General features: G+C 41.9%; 1 protein-coding gene across 1 annotated transcript in view; it reads left to right on the top strand.

Moving 5' to 3' along the window:
* DPYD (dihydropyrimidine dehydrogenase) overlaps positions 1–16,002 on the top strand; it is a 349,108-nt gene that overhangs the window by 262,643 nt on the left and 70,463 nt on the right. The gene's annotated exons all lie outside the window — the stretch shown is intronic.

The raw sequence follows: 16,002 nt of genomic DNA, 5'->3' as shown, positions 1-16,002 counted from the left end.
AGGCTAATGAAAGGGCATCACAGGGGGAAATATCAACAACCCAAATGCAGTGTATGTTTCACAGCCTCACTCCTTCCCACCGAGGGCATCTCTGCCGAGGAGGTTATTTCCTCCTCTTCCCACTAGGGTAAAAATGATTGAGTGTATTAGGCAACCATATGCATATTCTGTAGCCTGTTTCTTGTAACACACAAGAAGAGCTTGTGTAGGACATATTTCCAAGTCCTGCTTCACAGTTTCATTTTCAAACCAGCAGCAAAACTTATGCATTCCAGTTCAGTGCGTGCGCACACTAACGTATTAATCTATTGACCCTGTGCACTCTGTTGCTGTGACAACATGAACTTGGCCCTGCAAAGACAATACTGTGAGCTTCTTGACTTGACTGGTATGGAGATTAGTCTCCTTGGTAATAGAGGTAGCAGTAAATATACATAACAGAAGTAATAGCATCCCCCTGATTGAGTCAAACACTATTTTATCGGATGTGCTTCCTACCTCTCCCCCAAAAACATAATGAGAACTGACCAGACAGGCAGAAAATGCTGTATTTTATGTGACTGGTGTTATTCTTAGAGAGCGGTAAGAAATGCAGCAAAAGAGAACTTTTAAACAAACTTTATTTCAGACGAGTGTATTCAGTGGAAAATTGCCTCATTGCCTTAGATAACTACATGGAATTTGGGATTTTTTCAAAGAGGTTGAAAAGGAAGAAAGAGATAGCAATCATTATGCCTATTGCACAGTGATTATTTCACAGTGACACTCCAGTAAGATGTTATATCTTCATATTATGCAAAATGTGAGGAAGAGGGGAACAAGAGGAGAACAGCTACAGCCCATTTCAGTTTTTCTAGCCTGCCATGTTGACAGGCAAAGAATAAAGGAGGTCACAGTAGGGGCTATGCATTAAAAATTAATAACAGAACTATTGCAGTAGTATTTTATATAAGTAATACCATTCACATTGCCTCACTGAAGTTGCAGTTCCTGAATTTCTACCATAAGTCTGTCTAATAAAAGCTATCAAATGACTGCGTTAGGAAAAGTGTCTCAGTGTCACAAAGCTGACACATGGATGTAGTGGAGATTGCAGTGGCACCTGAATGCCTGGCTATAAGGGAGGGGGCACGAGTATTTCTAGAGCTTATAGTCTATTAGAAGTGGGACTTCTGGAAAAGTTCTTTATTTGATATTTATATGGATGTAGTATCAAAATGTATTTTTAGTGACATGGTTTAATGGTGGATTTGGCAGTGCTGGGGTAAAGGTTGGTCTTAATGATCTTCAAGGTATTTTCCTGCATAATTGATTCCATGATCCATCAGAGGAGACAGACAATGTCATTTTTGTATACACCATTGCCCATGATGCAAATCTGGTACTTTAAAATACATGAAAACCACTGGGAGTTGATATGTAGCCAATAACATCAATAGGCTCTGCAGTACATCGCAGCGTTTTCTCCTTGGCCATCAGGGTTATAGCAGTACACAGATTAATGCAAGCAGGAAAGCAATTTTAACTGAAGAGAGCTAGCATGCTTACAAGCAGACCGTCTTGTCATGTCAGAGCGAGGGGCAGGGTGACCACATTCCGAGGTCTGGTCTGAGATGCATGGCCTGCAGCCAGACACTTGACCTTTCCGTGCTTTGTTCCTTCTGTCTGCGAAATGGCAGTCAAACCACGTCAGTGCCTACAGGCTGTGCTGGGAAGTGCTCTGCAGTCCCAGCAGGAAAGTTGCTTCCTAGTGTCAAGTATTGGTTTTCTGTTTTGATGTGCTTCAATGTCTCGTTTCTGGTTTATTACCTGATGGAGACAGGAAGTTTTTGTTGTTTCTTCACCTAATTCCTCTCAAGAGAGAATTAATCTTCTAAGTGAAAGGCAGTGCTATTGTAAAAGCAGTAAGCCTGGTCCATTTTCCATGTGTTTTACCAGAGCACAGCTGGTTTATCATGTTCTCTAGTGCAGAAACCTAGAGCAGATAGAATACATAACCAAGCTGTATCTCAAATGCTGGCCTTTTTCCAGTTGCACAGATTCCAGTTCTTTTCTGGGCTAGAAATGAGACTTGCTTGGCACAGAGGTACAGGAAGAGTCTGTGTCCCACAGGGTGCAGTGATCCTGGTGGCATATCACCAATGGTCACCAGCCCCATGGAGGCCTCAGCACAGTCACTGTGGTCAAGGGTGCTGGTGAAGTCTGAAATGTAGCTGTGCTTGGAGCTTCTGGCCCTCATTATCACCCAGCCAATGAGGAATTGCTCACAGTTTATGGAGTACTGGAATAAACTGGATTTTAGGTCAGTCTGGGCTTGCTTAGCTTCTCTTTATACATAAATCACAGGAAGCTCTCCCAACCTCCAGTAGCACTGCCTGCTAGGGTACTTTTGCTGCAGAACCTGCAGTGCTCAGGGTTCATCAGCAGGGATGCAGTCTCCCTCGATGCCACATAGAGAAACATGCCCTGTCCTGTGTGTTCTGTGTTTCCATTCACTCCCCTGGGAGCTAATGGAGTCCCATGCTTCAATGGAGGGACACAGTGTTTAAGAAGGAGGCAGGCACAATGCAGCTCCAGATATGCAAGTCATCACTTGGCACCCCAAAATAAGGCTGCAGGCCAGCCTTTGTCTCTGCCACAATCTGATAATTCAAGTACATCAGATATATAACTTCCCCTTGGCCTCTTCTTCCCTCTTCTTCTCATCTACCTCATGCAGAAGCAGCTGTATACAGGAGGACTGGCCTTCATTATTCCAGAGATACTGAAAAGGGTATTTCTTTTCAGTTCCTAAGTGATGGTTTCCTATGGTTTGTGTAACATCCGTACAAATAACAAGAAAGAATAGTTAAATATCGCTGCCAGACCCTGTTGTGTTTTGAGGACATCTTGAAACCCAGAGACACTTAATGAGATTACTTGAAATCCCTCATTTAGCTCTGAGTTGTTGCAGTGTTTTCTTCCTGTTTTGATGTAATTTGATCAGCTGAAAATGGCTAAGCTGTGAGAGGCATCTCTGTTTCCTCCTTCCCCCCTCCTTGCTGTTGGGTGGGTTTGACAGGGAAGGATCCCAGTATCCCAGGTGGATGTTTGACCACTAGACTGTAGGATTAGGCTCTCTCTTCTCTACTTCCCTGCGAGTACTGAATGATTACTACGAAGTAGAACAGCTCTCACAGGATGCGCACTCACTGACCTGCACATGAGCCTGACTTGGGAGAGCCAGGTTTAAATCCCAGGTGTGAGCATGCATTCCAAGTTTGCCCTCCAACTATTGACATAGAGAAATCGCCCTGGGGTTTCTTTTCCCATCCTACCTCTATCCTGGTACCAAAAAGCCCCACAAGATTTGCAGGAAAGATTTCACTTGAATTTTGACAAATGGTTGTTTTCTAAAGAAAAGTCATTTCTAATTGGCACTACAGAGCCTAAGCTGAGCCCAAAGGCTATGGTAGCCCTGTGTGGCCCTGTTATGTGAGAGGACCTGTGCTTAGAGGATTCCAGTCTTCATCCATTTTCATAAGGTTCTTGGAACTGCCCGTTCCTCAAAAAGTGGGAATGAAGCCTCCAAAATTTGGTACAGGAAATCAGACCTTATGATGGAAGAAAACTACTAAAATGAAGCTATGGCTCCCCAACATGTGTAACTATCATATGTGTTTACAAGATTAGAGGCACAGTTTGATTTCCATTAAAAGGAGCTTTTGGAATTGATACGGCAGTATTTCAGGTTTAACATGGGATGTTACCCAGAGTTTTTCCTATATGCATGCAATAAAATGAATGGCGTTTAATATTATGAAATATTGTTTCTTAAAACAAAGCTAATGCTGGGGATTTACCCCCATAAAGAATAATGACCTCTGGCTCTCTTTTAGCCTGTATAAGTCTAAATTACCTTATAGAAGTATAAACTATTCTATAGCTATTAGAATAAGATGCCAGGTTCCCTAGAGGAATGGTTCTGTACTGTCAGCAGCTACATGCTTTCCTGAGATCTCTTTCCTTTAAATGTCTTTTAAAACTGAAAACCAAAAGTTTTTCCATAAGCTTTCATCCTGTGCTTCCATATTCCAGATGTGTTTTATAAAACACATCGCATTGCAGCACAATGGGGTATCCATTGCAGGCAAAATAGAGCAGCGCTGCTGTTTGAATTTCCATGGGGCCTTTTTGTTCTTTGTCATCTGTTTGTTTCTCTGGTGTTGTCTGGAAGCCAGATCCTTAGGGGATACATTTATAAATCCATACACTGGACTTAGCAAAAAACTTGGGTTAAAAGCAAATCTCTCCATGGTGCACTCACTGTGGATCCTTTTAATGCAAAACTATTGCAGTATTTTACAGTAGTAGCTCGAACACCTCATGTCAATGTGCTGTTATTGCTTTGTCCAGGTAGTCTGTTCTGCAGTACTTTTGGCATCATTTGCACAGAATAGATTGTACATAGCTTTGTATGGTTTCCAGAGCAAGAGGGATTCAGAAAGTTGTGTGTTCTCACTTCATAGCTGACCATGGGGGATGTCAGCATGAATATTCCTAGATAGCAGGTTCAGTCATTAAATGTGGGGACGTATAATTGTTGCAGTTAATTTGAGTTACTTTTGAGGTAAGTTACTGGAGCTGTCTGATTTTTAAAGAAAGAACACCATCCAACAGCAATTGTGACCTTTAAGGGGCTGCTTTGCAGGTGTTACTTCATTACATTCAAATATACACATTCTATGAATAATGAACATTATTAATAGGGGTGTATATTCTAATCTGAAATGTATGAATTACATTGGAAGAGGCAAAGTTGAAGTTCTAATAATAAGGGCTGCCTTTGGATTTTATGACACATCATTAAAAGAGAAGAGGGGGGGCTAATAAACCCCAAGAGCATTCGCTTTACTAACCCCAGTTCTTTCAGTGGAGTTTGGTCAATAGGAATGAATGAAAAGCTGCCTAGCACTGGCAACAAAACAAAATGTATGTATGTATAGGCACTTCTGTTTAATAGAAATATTTACTGAGAGTTAAAGACTATTTGCATTAAGATATAGTTATAAAACTGTGTGGAGAGGAGTAAAAGCCTATATGCCATAGAATGATTTTAATTTTGCTTTATTATAGCTGTTAAGTGTAGCTCAGCCATTAAAAGCCCTTATTTGCATCTATTATGTCCGATTCACAAAGAGTCCTCTGTTTTCCACCGTGTCCTTGCAGCAGTGATTTCTCTTAGTGCTCCACCGCCACTGGTCTGTGTAGGAGAGATCAAAGCCCTAATAATAGATTTCTGACAGGGAGCTCGCCTGCTACCTGCCCTACACAAATCCTCACTGTTCATGTTTGCTTCATGGCAACAAAGCAGACAGAAGGAAAATGCCAAGCACTGAGTCTGAGGTACAGCCCTGCCATAGCTTGACATTTCAGCAGAGCAGCAGTTTATGAGATGCATAATTTTTCATCTGGGACTCAGCTGCCATTTTCATAGGAGCTTGCAGCTCATTGACTGTCTGGAAGTAGGGCAAAGGTTTGCAGCATAGATCAAGGTCTGCCTCCTTCCCATCGCTGTTTAAACCCAAGTATTATTCTCCAGATTAAGGTCTGAGAAATGAGCAGTTTTTTTTCCCCACTTTTCATATTTTTTGGAGCCAATTTCTGTCCCCCAATGAAAACATTTTTAGCACAGGAAGCATTTGTAGTTGATTCAGAATGATAGGAATGGATTTCATTCACCCAAAGATGAAACAAATCCTGGGACAAGAATGAAGCGCGAGTCCTTCCACGCAGCATTGGAACAAAGCCGTGGTTTTCTCCTCCTCTCACTTCGTAAAAAAGAGCTCATTCCAACCTCGAAATGAATGGAAAGTCTTTGCTCCCAATGTGTAATTGGGTTGTGTTTTAGTATTGTTAGCGACTGCACTTGAATCCTTGCGTCCGTGCACGTGTATGCAGGAAGCAAACGCAGCGTAGGTCTGTGCGAGTGTTTAATTTGGAGTTACACATCTCCGTGAGCTCCAGTGACAGTTCACCATGTCACAGCCTCGCATGGAACAATGGTACTGTGCGTTGGATTAATTAAAGAAGCCTTGCAGAGAACTGAATCCTCAGTATGTCAAGATTTCAATTTTATGTTAAATATTTTCTAAAGGCCAGACCCTTAAATCTCAGGGGCTGTACCAAGCAGTGAGCTGTGAATTTAACCATAGGCTAACTGCTAATGATAAGGAAAAGAGTCCAAGTTGAGGCAGCTGTAATACAGTCATTGGATTAGGCTATCAATCACTCGGTTCCCTGAGGAACAGGCAAAGACGACAAAACAGTGAAAAGGGAAATTAGGAAGGGAGGGCATGACTAGAATGAGATTCTTCACCAAATGTATCTGTTAGTCGGCTGAATCCCCCAAGCATCAGATAGAAATGGCCAGCATTGCTCTCAGACTAAAAGCCAAGTGTTTGTTCCAAACTCCTAGAAAACCATCCAATCGTCATTAACTGTTGCTGGTCTGTGCAGGGTGTTAGAAATGCAGTCACGATCTTCTCCTGCTTTAATAGCCTGTAATTAGATTAATCTCTAAACCACTGTTGTTGAACATTCTGGGTTTACTGTTTGCATCAAAGCTCATATAGAATATGTCCAATTGAAATAATTAATTTTCCAGATGAGTGGGTTTTTTTAATAAGCAGATAGCTGTTAAGCTATTGGGTCTTACTGATGGCTGCTAAAGGCAAATGGCAGAGGGTGATTCAGATAAAATCATAAGTTCTACGTGGACATAAGATGGGAAGAAATAAGAGAGAAGGACTGTGGCCAAGCTTGCCCAAGCATGGGTGAAAGCAACGTGCAGTTTTAATCTGGGTGCAGGTAAGGAAAATGGGAAGTAAGTTCATACAGTGGTATGTATTAACATGATAAAATAAAAGGGGCTCTTATAGTTAGTGACTTGGAGACAGTCTGATTAACAAAGAATGGAAGTGAACAGAAAGCGCAAAAGAGATGTCAAAGCATTTTAATGCAGGGGCTTGTACTTAAACTTGGTTACAGTAGTGGGCAGAGTAACTGTACCCCGTGCAAACTATAACTGCGTTGTGTTTTGGAGAACATTGTGTTGAAAACGGTATTTCTCTCATAAAAACTTATTACCATTCATTTTGGAGGTGATTTAAAAATAACCACATTAAGTATCTTATGAATTATTTATCTGAAAAATACCTGGCATTTAAGTAAGACTCATCACTTTTCCTTGTTGAACCTCATCCCATTGGCCACAGCCCATGGATCTAGCCTGCCCAGACACCTCTGCAGAGCTTCCTGCCCTCCATGAGATCAATGCTCCCACCCAACTTGCTGTCATCTGCAGATTCACTGAGGGTGCCCTCGATCCCCTCATCCAGATCATTAACAAAGACATTAAACAGCACTGACCTGATACTGAGCCCTGAGGGACACCACTAGTGACCGGTCACCAACTACATGTGATACTGTTACAGTGTATGTGCGTGATGGATTCAAACTTCCATTATGGAAGTTCAGAGAGCTTCAATACAGGAGACAGAGGAAAGACCTGGCAGAAGCAGTAGGATCCAAATTCACATGAATACCTGTCAGTGTTGCAAGCTCCCTGCTGTTGATTGTGCATGGCCCATCATTTTCTTTTCTGCTGACTTGTTATTTGGCACCTGAACCAGCAGCAGGGTTTGTGGTACAGGTGGTACTTGAGAGTGATCAATGAGGCAACTGTCTTCCATGGAAATTACCAACTGTACCTGTCAGTCACAGAGCAGAGATCCTCGTTGTAATTCCCCAAAAACCCAGGAATCAGGCAGAGTTTGTAAACAATTCTGATTAACAGTTGTATCAGCAAAGGTTAAAACCCTGGAGTACTGACCTGGTGTGTTTTAAGCATGTTCTTTTCTATATCTTACTATGCATATTGATGTGCTCTAGTCACCAAGTGGCATATACTGGTTGTAGAGCCCATCTGTATTCACTGGAAGACATATTCTCAGCCTACCTGAAGAGTAAACATGATTTCATCAGGGACTGTAGCAGTAGGACAAGGGGTGATGGGTTCACACTGAAACAGGGGAAGTTCAGGATAGATCTAAGGCAGAAGCTCTTCCCTGTGAGGGTGCTGAGGTGCTGGCACAGGCAGCCCAAGAAAGTGGTTAATGCCCCATCCCTGGCAATGTTCAAGATCAGATTGGACAGGAATTGGACAGGGCTGGAAGCAACCTGATCTAGTGTGAGGTGTCCCTGAACTGAATGGTCCTAAAGTCCTTTCTACTCCAAACCAGGCTTGGATTCTATGGTTTTACATTGCAGGGTGGGCCAACTGACTACTGTCTTCTGTCATCAGTTTGGGGATAGTTTCACTGCTGACAGTACATCTCAGCTTGTGTACTGTATGCTACTCTTCCCCCTGGTTCTGTAGCTTCAGTAGCTTCAATGGCTCAGGCATCGCTGTGAGGATGTTGGGGCTCCCACCATCTTGCTGCTAGCAAAGCACTGTTTTAGCGATAGGTCAGGAAGTGGCTTGAAGAGCAGGTTTCCCAGTTCCATGGAACGATGCTTTCTGAGGTTAATCCAGTTGCAGGTATTTTGGCAATCAGATACAGGGGATTTACGGAAAATAAGAAGAAATAATCCTTGGAACTTTATCCCAGAGCATTGCTTTACATCCAGCAGCACCAAAAGGACATAGTTATGCAGTTATTGCTGCTGTCCTGCTTCCATGTCAGAATATTGTAGAGTCACAGAATGGTTAGGATTGGAAGGGACCTTAAAGATCATGTAGTAATGAGTAGCCTTTGAAAGTTCTATCATTGGTTAGTTGTGATTTCTGATGAACTCACCACAGAGAATACATCTAAATTCACCCAAATCCTGCTAACAGTCTGGATTTTTTAGTATCCTACTTGACTGATGAATAAATCCTAATGCCAACTTCACACATAAAATACAGGACACAAAAGAGAGCAGATTTGTTTAACTGAGTAGATCCTGGGTTTGTATTTCACCAGGCATCACAGCATCCCTGATGAGTTATTGCCAGAAGCATCTATTAAAGTATTTCACAGCCATTTTTTTACCTTTCAAAAGAATGCAACTAATATATAGCAGCCAGCTAGGCACCCTGCATTTTAATGTGCCTTTTCATACAAGCACACCGTGTATAGAATGAGCTATGCAGATACCCTGCTCACACCCAGGATACACAAACAGATCCTACAAACCCCCCCGTAGCAATTTGGTTTTCCAGTGTGTGATCCATTTGCAGTTCCTCTGTTGCCAGCTAATTGCAAACATCTTCCCTATTAGCATGCACTGTATAACCATCTTTACTAGGACCTTTTTATATCCCCAAAGATGCTCATAGTTGGGGATTGAACCACTCTTGTTGGGTAAGAGCTGAGTGAGAACTGTCGAGCACAGTGTCCCACTGTTTCAGAATGAGCAATCCATTGTGCAGCTCTAGCAGGTAGAGACAGTGTTTTTAATGACATGGGATCTGTCCCTTAAATATCTGGTACCACACCTGACTCAGCACTGGGGTGAGGCTGATGTTGTGAAGAACTTTGTTAGAGGCAGCTCAAAATGAGCAGAAAGCTTGTGGGGTTTGTTGCAGGTAGGCGTGCTGATGAAGACATGGGGAACTGGGTTATGGTTGTGTCTGTATGTTTCTATATATTCTATATAAGCCATTTATATTCTATATAAACCATTTCTGTATGTTTCACATTGAGTGACCTATTGGTTTTCAAAAGAATAGATGATTACTCCAGTCCACATTTTGGCTCGGCTGAGCTTATCTTACACTGTTAATGCCACGTCAGCAGCCCATCTATTGAATACACCAGCTTTGGCAGTATTTATACCAACATTTGGATATTTGCCCACTCAAGAGCTGCTTAGATTTTAATAGGGAATGCTCAGAGAATCCTCCTCATTCTATGACCTAATAAATTCTGTGCATCAGGAAGACTTGCAGTGAAGATATTGCCAGACGAGGCTTTTAAGAATCAATTGCTTTGTACTGTAAATCGAGCAGCTTCTTCAGCACATATTGAAGGTGGGATTTGAAGAACTCAGGCTTCCAAGGACAATCTGGTAGCAACTTATTTTCCCTAAGAAAGACTTGGAAAAGCCTGTGACGTGGGACAATCTGATTTACTGAAATTTCTTGCATCTTTGGTGTTATCAAAACGCGTTTGAGGATTGGTCCTTGGGAAGATATCCATAAAGTGGAGTCACCCAAAGCCTTGCTGCATCTTGTCCAGTGGAATTTTACGAAGGGCTTCCCTCCTGCACACAGATGTCTTTCCTATGTCTCTATTTTCCTTTTCTTTCAGGCTCACTGTTCTACAGCTCTGAGAACATCCCCAGCTCACAGCCGAAGTCAGATACTGTGGGGTGGTAAAAGTGTCGTTTAAAACAAAAGGAAATTGCCACTCTTAATCTCTTTCCTAAACTTTGGCTTCTTCCAGGGCTGTCTCCAATGTCCTTTGCTGTTTCTCTCTGTTCCTCATAAAGAAGATTCACTGAGCTAAAGGTTTGCCAGGCAGAGAAGGCAGGAAATAGTAATGCTCTCTTCTGCTTATGCTGCCTTCATTGCCTTCCTGTGCTGCAGTTACTACCAGGACACCTCTGTGCCTGAGAGCCCTTCCTAAAGAGGCATTGATAATTTCTCCTTTGTCCCTGGAAAGAGATGGGCATTCTGAGATGATGTGGGTTTTTTCTCCCTCTGTTTACTGCATCAGAAACTTGAGGTTATTATACTCCTAATGTAGGTGCCTGGGTCATATGTCTAAGATAATATCTCACTTTGTGATGAAATGGCAGTGGTTAAGCATGTAAATGTGTCAGGTTTTTCTGGTGAAGGCCAGGCTTTGGGGTTGTTTTGAAAACACATCTTTCTTTAGCCCAATACATTTTCTCACATGATATCACAGGAGAAAGTGCTATTTGTATGCTTGATGTTAAAATATCTCCCAATCAGTTAATGTAAAGCATCTGGTATTTGTCTGTGTTTTAATAAGCCCCAGTAACACCACTGCAATCCCTTAATGCTGTTTCTCATATTCTTGTTACAGTAGGTATATATGGGGCACATCCTCTGGTTTAAAAAGCTCGCAGGAAATTCCAGCAATTTAATCTCAGTGTTAGAAAAAGGATCACAGCAGCCACCAGAGTATTTGGTATTTAAGCTGGTTTTGGTAAAGACTCGTGACGTGCTCCCTGGGAGCTCAATATTGACAAGCATGCTCTGGCAAGCAAGATGAAGCTTGGTGGGTTAACACAGCTCAGGTCCCTGCATTGACACTGTAACCCAAGTCCAAAAACTGTTATCCTCCACCATTTACTTTGGCTTTAGAGGTGATATTGTCCACTTGAATTAGGGATTTCTACTGTCTTTTTAATACTGTAACCATGGATTCATATTTGATCTAGGACCACAATGCATGCAAGGTTGCTTGCGCATCTGTTTGATGAGACCTTCAGCAATGTTTTGTGTGTAGAATCACAAATGACAGCAGGAAACCATCCCGAGTTCACATCTTTAAAACAGAAGTGTGTAAAATGATTCTTAAATCACATTTCTCTGTTAGGCAGTGGAACACACTATGGCCCAGAACTGTAAGTCTGTGAGAGCAATTGATCAAAAGTGAAGCTTGGACCTGATTTGTTACAGCTTAGAATCTGGATTAATTTTTAGTTGGGTTCTGTAGGTAAAAAGAAAACTCCACTTTCCCCTCCCCCCCAATTTTAAACACACTCTGTTTGTAATGCTTGCAGTTCACTTTCTGAACTTGTGAAGAACAAACTTAAGCCTATCTGGTCTTCTAGTAAATTTGGCATATACACTAAATTGATTACCAATGCATTGTGCAACATATGGCATTGTTCTGTCTTTGTGTGCTTCATAGCATTGCCTTCAATTACGCGCGTTTGTTTTGATTCCAAGAAATGCACTTGTCTTGGCCCTCTGGTGCTTTGGACTTAAATGCTGGCTTTTCAGTGCTGAACAGATGTGTTAGAGTTGCACATGGAACATTTCTGCGTTTGTGAGTCTTCATCTTGGAGCTTTCCATGCACAGTATGAACTCAGCGAGAGCTCATGCAAATGGGATCTCTTCATTTTCATATGTACATGGATTGCTTAAATAACCTTCAACACTCCTAGTAACTCTGCAGGACCAAGGAGAAGCAAACAACCTGGTTGTGACAAATACACTGCCCCCAGAGTGAATCAGTTCCTTCAGATATGTTTGACTTGAGGTTAGAGAAAAGCAGGAAGGAAAGAGAATGTAATTCCTTTGTGGGTGACAGCAACAGTCAACAACAGTCCTGTGTGCTTCTGTGAACAGCCTTCTTTCCATGCTGGAGGCTGTGGTTTTAATGGGCATAAAAATTCATCCATGAAAATGCATGGAATAAGATGCCCAGGACATTAGTATGTAAAGGAAACTGCTTGAGTTGATTCACAAAGCATCCTTCTAGAAAGCTTTCCTTTAAATTACCAGTGGGTTTAGAGAAAAGGGCAATGTGATATCCCGGAACAAGAATATGGGATCTGTGTCCAGGATGGGTGACTGCTGCCTCTTCTGCTCAGGTGCAATTGCTCTCTTCACACCCAGATTTACTCCATTTCCACCTTTACTCTTCAGTGAGATGAAAAGACCAGTGAACACAATTAAGGAGTTGTGTGGCTACTGGTTTAATTCAGTGGAAGCCAAGGGAATGAGTTAATACGTAAATTAATTCCTTTTACCCCTTGAGATGCCCTCGTAAAAGAGCAGTGCACTAAATTCGCTCACATCCCTTTATGTTGGTCTGAATACATCAAAGAAATGAGTATTTAGTTCTATTAATGCTGTTATTTTTTATTAATGCAGAAATCAGATTTATGATACAGGTGTCTAATATCATCTTGAAATCAGCATTGAGTTGCATAGCTGGTCACAAAGCAGGCCTGATAGAACTATGTTTTAATCACCAACCCTCCATAATGTATATCCAAGAGCTAGTAAAGGCCTCCATAAATAAGGTTTGTGCTTCACAAATAGTCTGCACAGCATGCATATGCTATCATTTTGTTTTCCATTAAGACATTAACTCTTCAGCTTGCTCTAAACTCTCACCTAAAGAAATGGCATGAAGCTTCCCATGACAGTGAAGGTTATGAAAAACAAGGAACAGAAAAAAAAGCCTATGTAACTGAAGTCTCAGGTAAAGCCAAGGTATCAGCTCTTGGAGTGAGGGGTCCTTTTCTGTCATGGTAGTTTCATTACAACAATACCAAAATGTCAGGAACTAAATATTTAGAAACCTATGTGGTTGTAACACCCTAATCATAAGAAAGTGTTCTTGTGTCATTGAGCGCTGTGTGTCTGTCATACAGGGTTTTACTGTCTACAGTGGGTATTAACTGAATATGTCCAGCATTACCATTCTGTGAGCAATTGCTGTTCTTGAAACTGGTTGATATTTAGGGATAAAGCACTTCTGTTGCATCTTGCCATCTCCTGAGGCCCAATCTTTCAAGCTGCAGTGCCTTCACAGGAGTGATGATCTCTCTTCTCTCTGGATCTAATCACATCTGAAGAGAATGAGAGGGTGAAAACACGTTTTGTTTTCTGGAGAACTTTCATTGCGGTGTACACTCTTCTGCTACAAAATGATTGTAGTGTTTTCTCTGCCAAAGGTGACAGTGGAGGAAGATAACTTTATGGGAAGAGAGATGTTTGAGTATAGATAACTAGCACTGTGCAGGGGCTTGGCTCGAGGCAGTGAATTTATTTGTGGGTTGATGAAACTGTGGTCTCCATTTTTCATTGCCAGGGTGCAAAACAGTCTTGTGACAGGGTGTGCTGCTTGCAAAGCCTTCGCTACCACAGCATTAGTTTAGTCTGTGGGCTTCGAGAAAGCACAAGCAAAAGAAAAGAGAACCCCTCACGAAGTGTTTATCTTCTTAAGGCCATGCTGTCTTGCTATGGCCTAGGCAATCTCTAATCATGCTTTGAGAGTTTTTCAAAGGAGGAAAACTGTAATAAAACATTGCAGGCGAGTTAGTGGTAAATACTGCTCTGAGGGACTCTTGGCTTGGGGAGATTTGGTGTGTGTTTTGTGCATTCTTTAGATTTCTTCATCCCCATCCTGCTTTTGTCCCTTAGAGGCTGAGCCATAGAGGCATAGTGCCCTCCAGCTCCAGCAGGAACTATCAGAGAATGGGAGCTTCTTGTGCTTTCCTCCCAAAATCTGGCAGAGAAAGTAACTGATGCTGGTTTAACACTGGCATGTAATGTAATGTCTGAGGTCAATGTCTAGGAGCAAGTTCATTAGCCTGAATGCACCAACATGAAGCTCCCAATGGCTATATATTCACTGAAAGGAGGGTCAGGCGTTGGAACAGGCTGCCCAGGGCAGGGCTGCAGTCACCGTCCCTGCAAATGTTCACACACTGTGGAGAAGAGGCCTCAGTGCCATGGGTTAGGGGTGGCCTTGGCAGTGCTGGGGTAAGGGTTGGACTGCATGAGCTGAAAGGGCTTTTCCAACCTGGGTGATTCCATGATTCTGTATTTTTTGCTTTAAAGACCACCTAAAGTTGTAACCCTTCTGCTCCATAGATCCTTCAGATTCTTTAACATAACTGTGGCATACCTTGGGAGCTGAAGAATCCTCCCAAGATACTGTTTTCAGCAGGGTAGAGCAGGAACCCAGCTGTCCTCTCCCAACCCATCATTTGATCATTAGATTCTAACTGGTCCTACAAAAATCCCATCCCTTCCAGCCTTCAGTATGAACAGCTCTAGGTCCTGCTCTTGTTCACATGAGTCTGCCCAGATCCCTTTGGGTCACAGTCCAGAATTGCAAAGAGAACTTGTCAAAACCCCCATCCTTTGTTGCTTTTCCCAAGCCTGCCCTGGCAGCAAGAACTTGCTTTCCAAAGAGCTCAACATACTCTGGTTTGGCCCTTCTTTCCAAATGATGATGCAGCCCACCAGCTTACAGACACATGCAGATCCCCATGAATAGGAAAGGTAGGTAGTTTCCATTTATTGCTGGGAGGAAAAAAAGGTGTCAAATAGCTTCCTACTCATCCTATGGCAAGCAGATGAGTATGGCTGTGTGCTTCAACTACCTTAGGTATAGCTATCAGCTCTCCTGGTTGTGTGAGTCTTGAGAAATGGGAAGTGTTGAAATAAATGGCTATGATACACATCGTGTTGAAATAAACATTTATTTTAACACATTGTATGTGATGAGCCATTTATTTTAACACTTTTCCTTGGAAGTGTTGAAATAACAGGTTTTATCAGGGGACGTGTCATCCACTGTTTTATGTATATGTGAATATGGAAATATAGCTACTGAATGTGCACGTATATATATACACTCACAGAGATTATATGGATATGTAATAATTATATGGTAGATGTGTGTGTAGACACACATACTGTTGCACAGGCAAATAAATGCTGCTGAAATGGAGTCATTTGTTTCACAAAAGTTTTGTGTTCATGCCATCATTTTTAATGTATTTTTTGTATCTATAAATAGATCTAAATATACCCATACATAAAGTTGTATATTACTATATAAAATTGGGTATTACTAGATGGTAGCAACAGGGCAAGATAGATAAAATAGAGAGATAAAATCAAATCAATAAATCTTGAAATAAGGTAAGAATGATCCTGACTTCTGTAAAGGGAGAAGGAAATACTTCATCTGAGCTTTCAGGATATCTAGACCTGGTTTCTTCAGTTAGCTGTACTTTCATAAGTTCTTCTTCCTTTTCTGTAATGGTCTTCTTAGGCAAGCGGTTATTCAGCAGTGCAAGGGATGCTTCAGGTTTGGTAGATGCACACAGACATCCTGCTTTCTGGCACCACGGTCATGTTGACCGTGGTACTTGTTTTTGTTAAGGAGGTTAAAACCAGCTCAAACAAAGGTTTAAGGTCTGAGGCTGACAGAGGCAAGGCTGCCTTTGAACAGATCTCTAAGCATCTGCGT

This window comes from Melopsittacus undulatus, chromosome 6, assembly GCF_012275295.1.
Source record: "Melopsittacus undulatus isolate bMelUnd1 chromosome 6, bMelUnd1.mat.Z, whole genome shotgun sequence".
Lineage (NCBI taxonomy): Eukaryota > Metazoa > Chordata > Aves > Psittaciformes > Psittaculidae > Melopsittacus > Melopsittacus undulatus.
The sequence above is the reverse complement of the archived record's forward strand: the minus strand, read 5'-3'. Positions and strand labels throughout refer to the sequence as shown.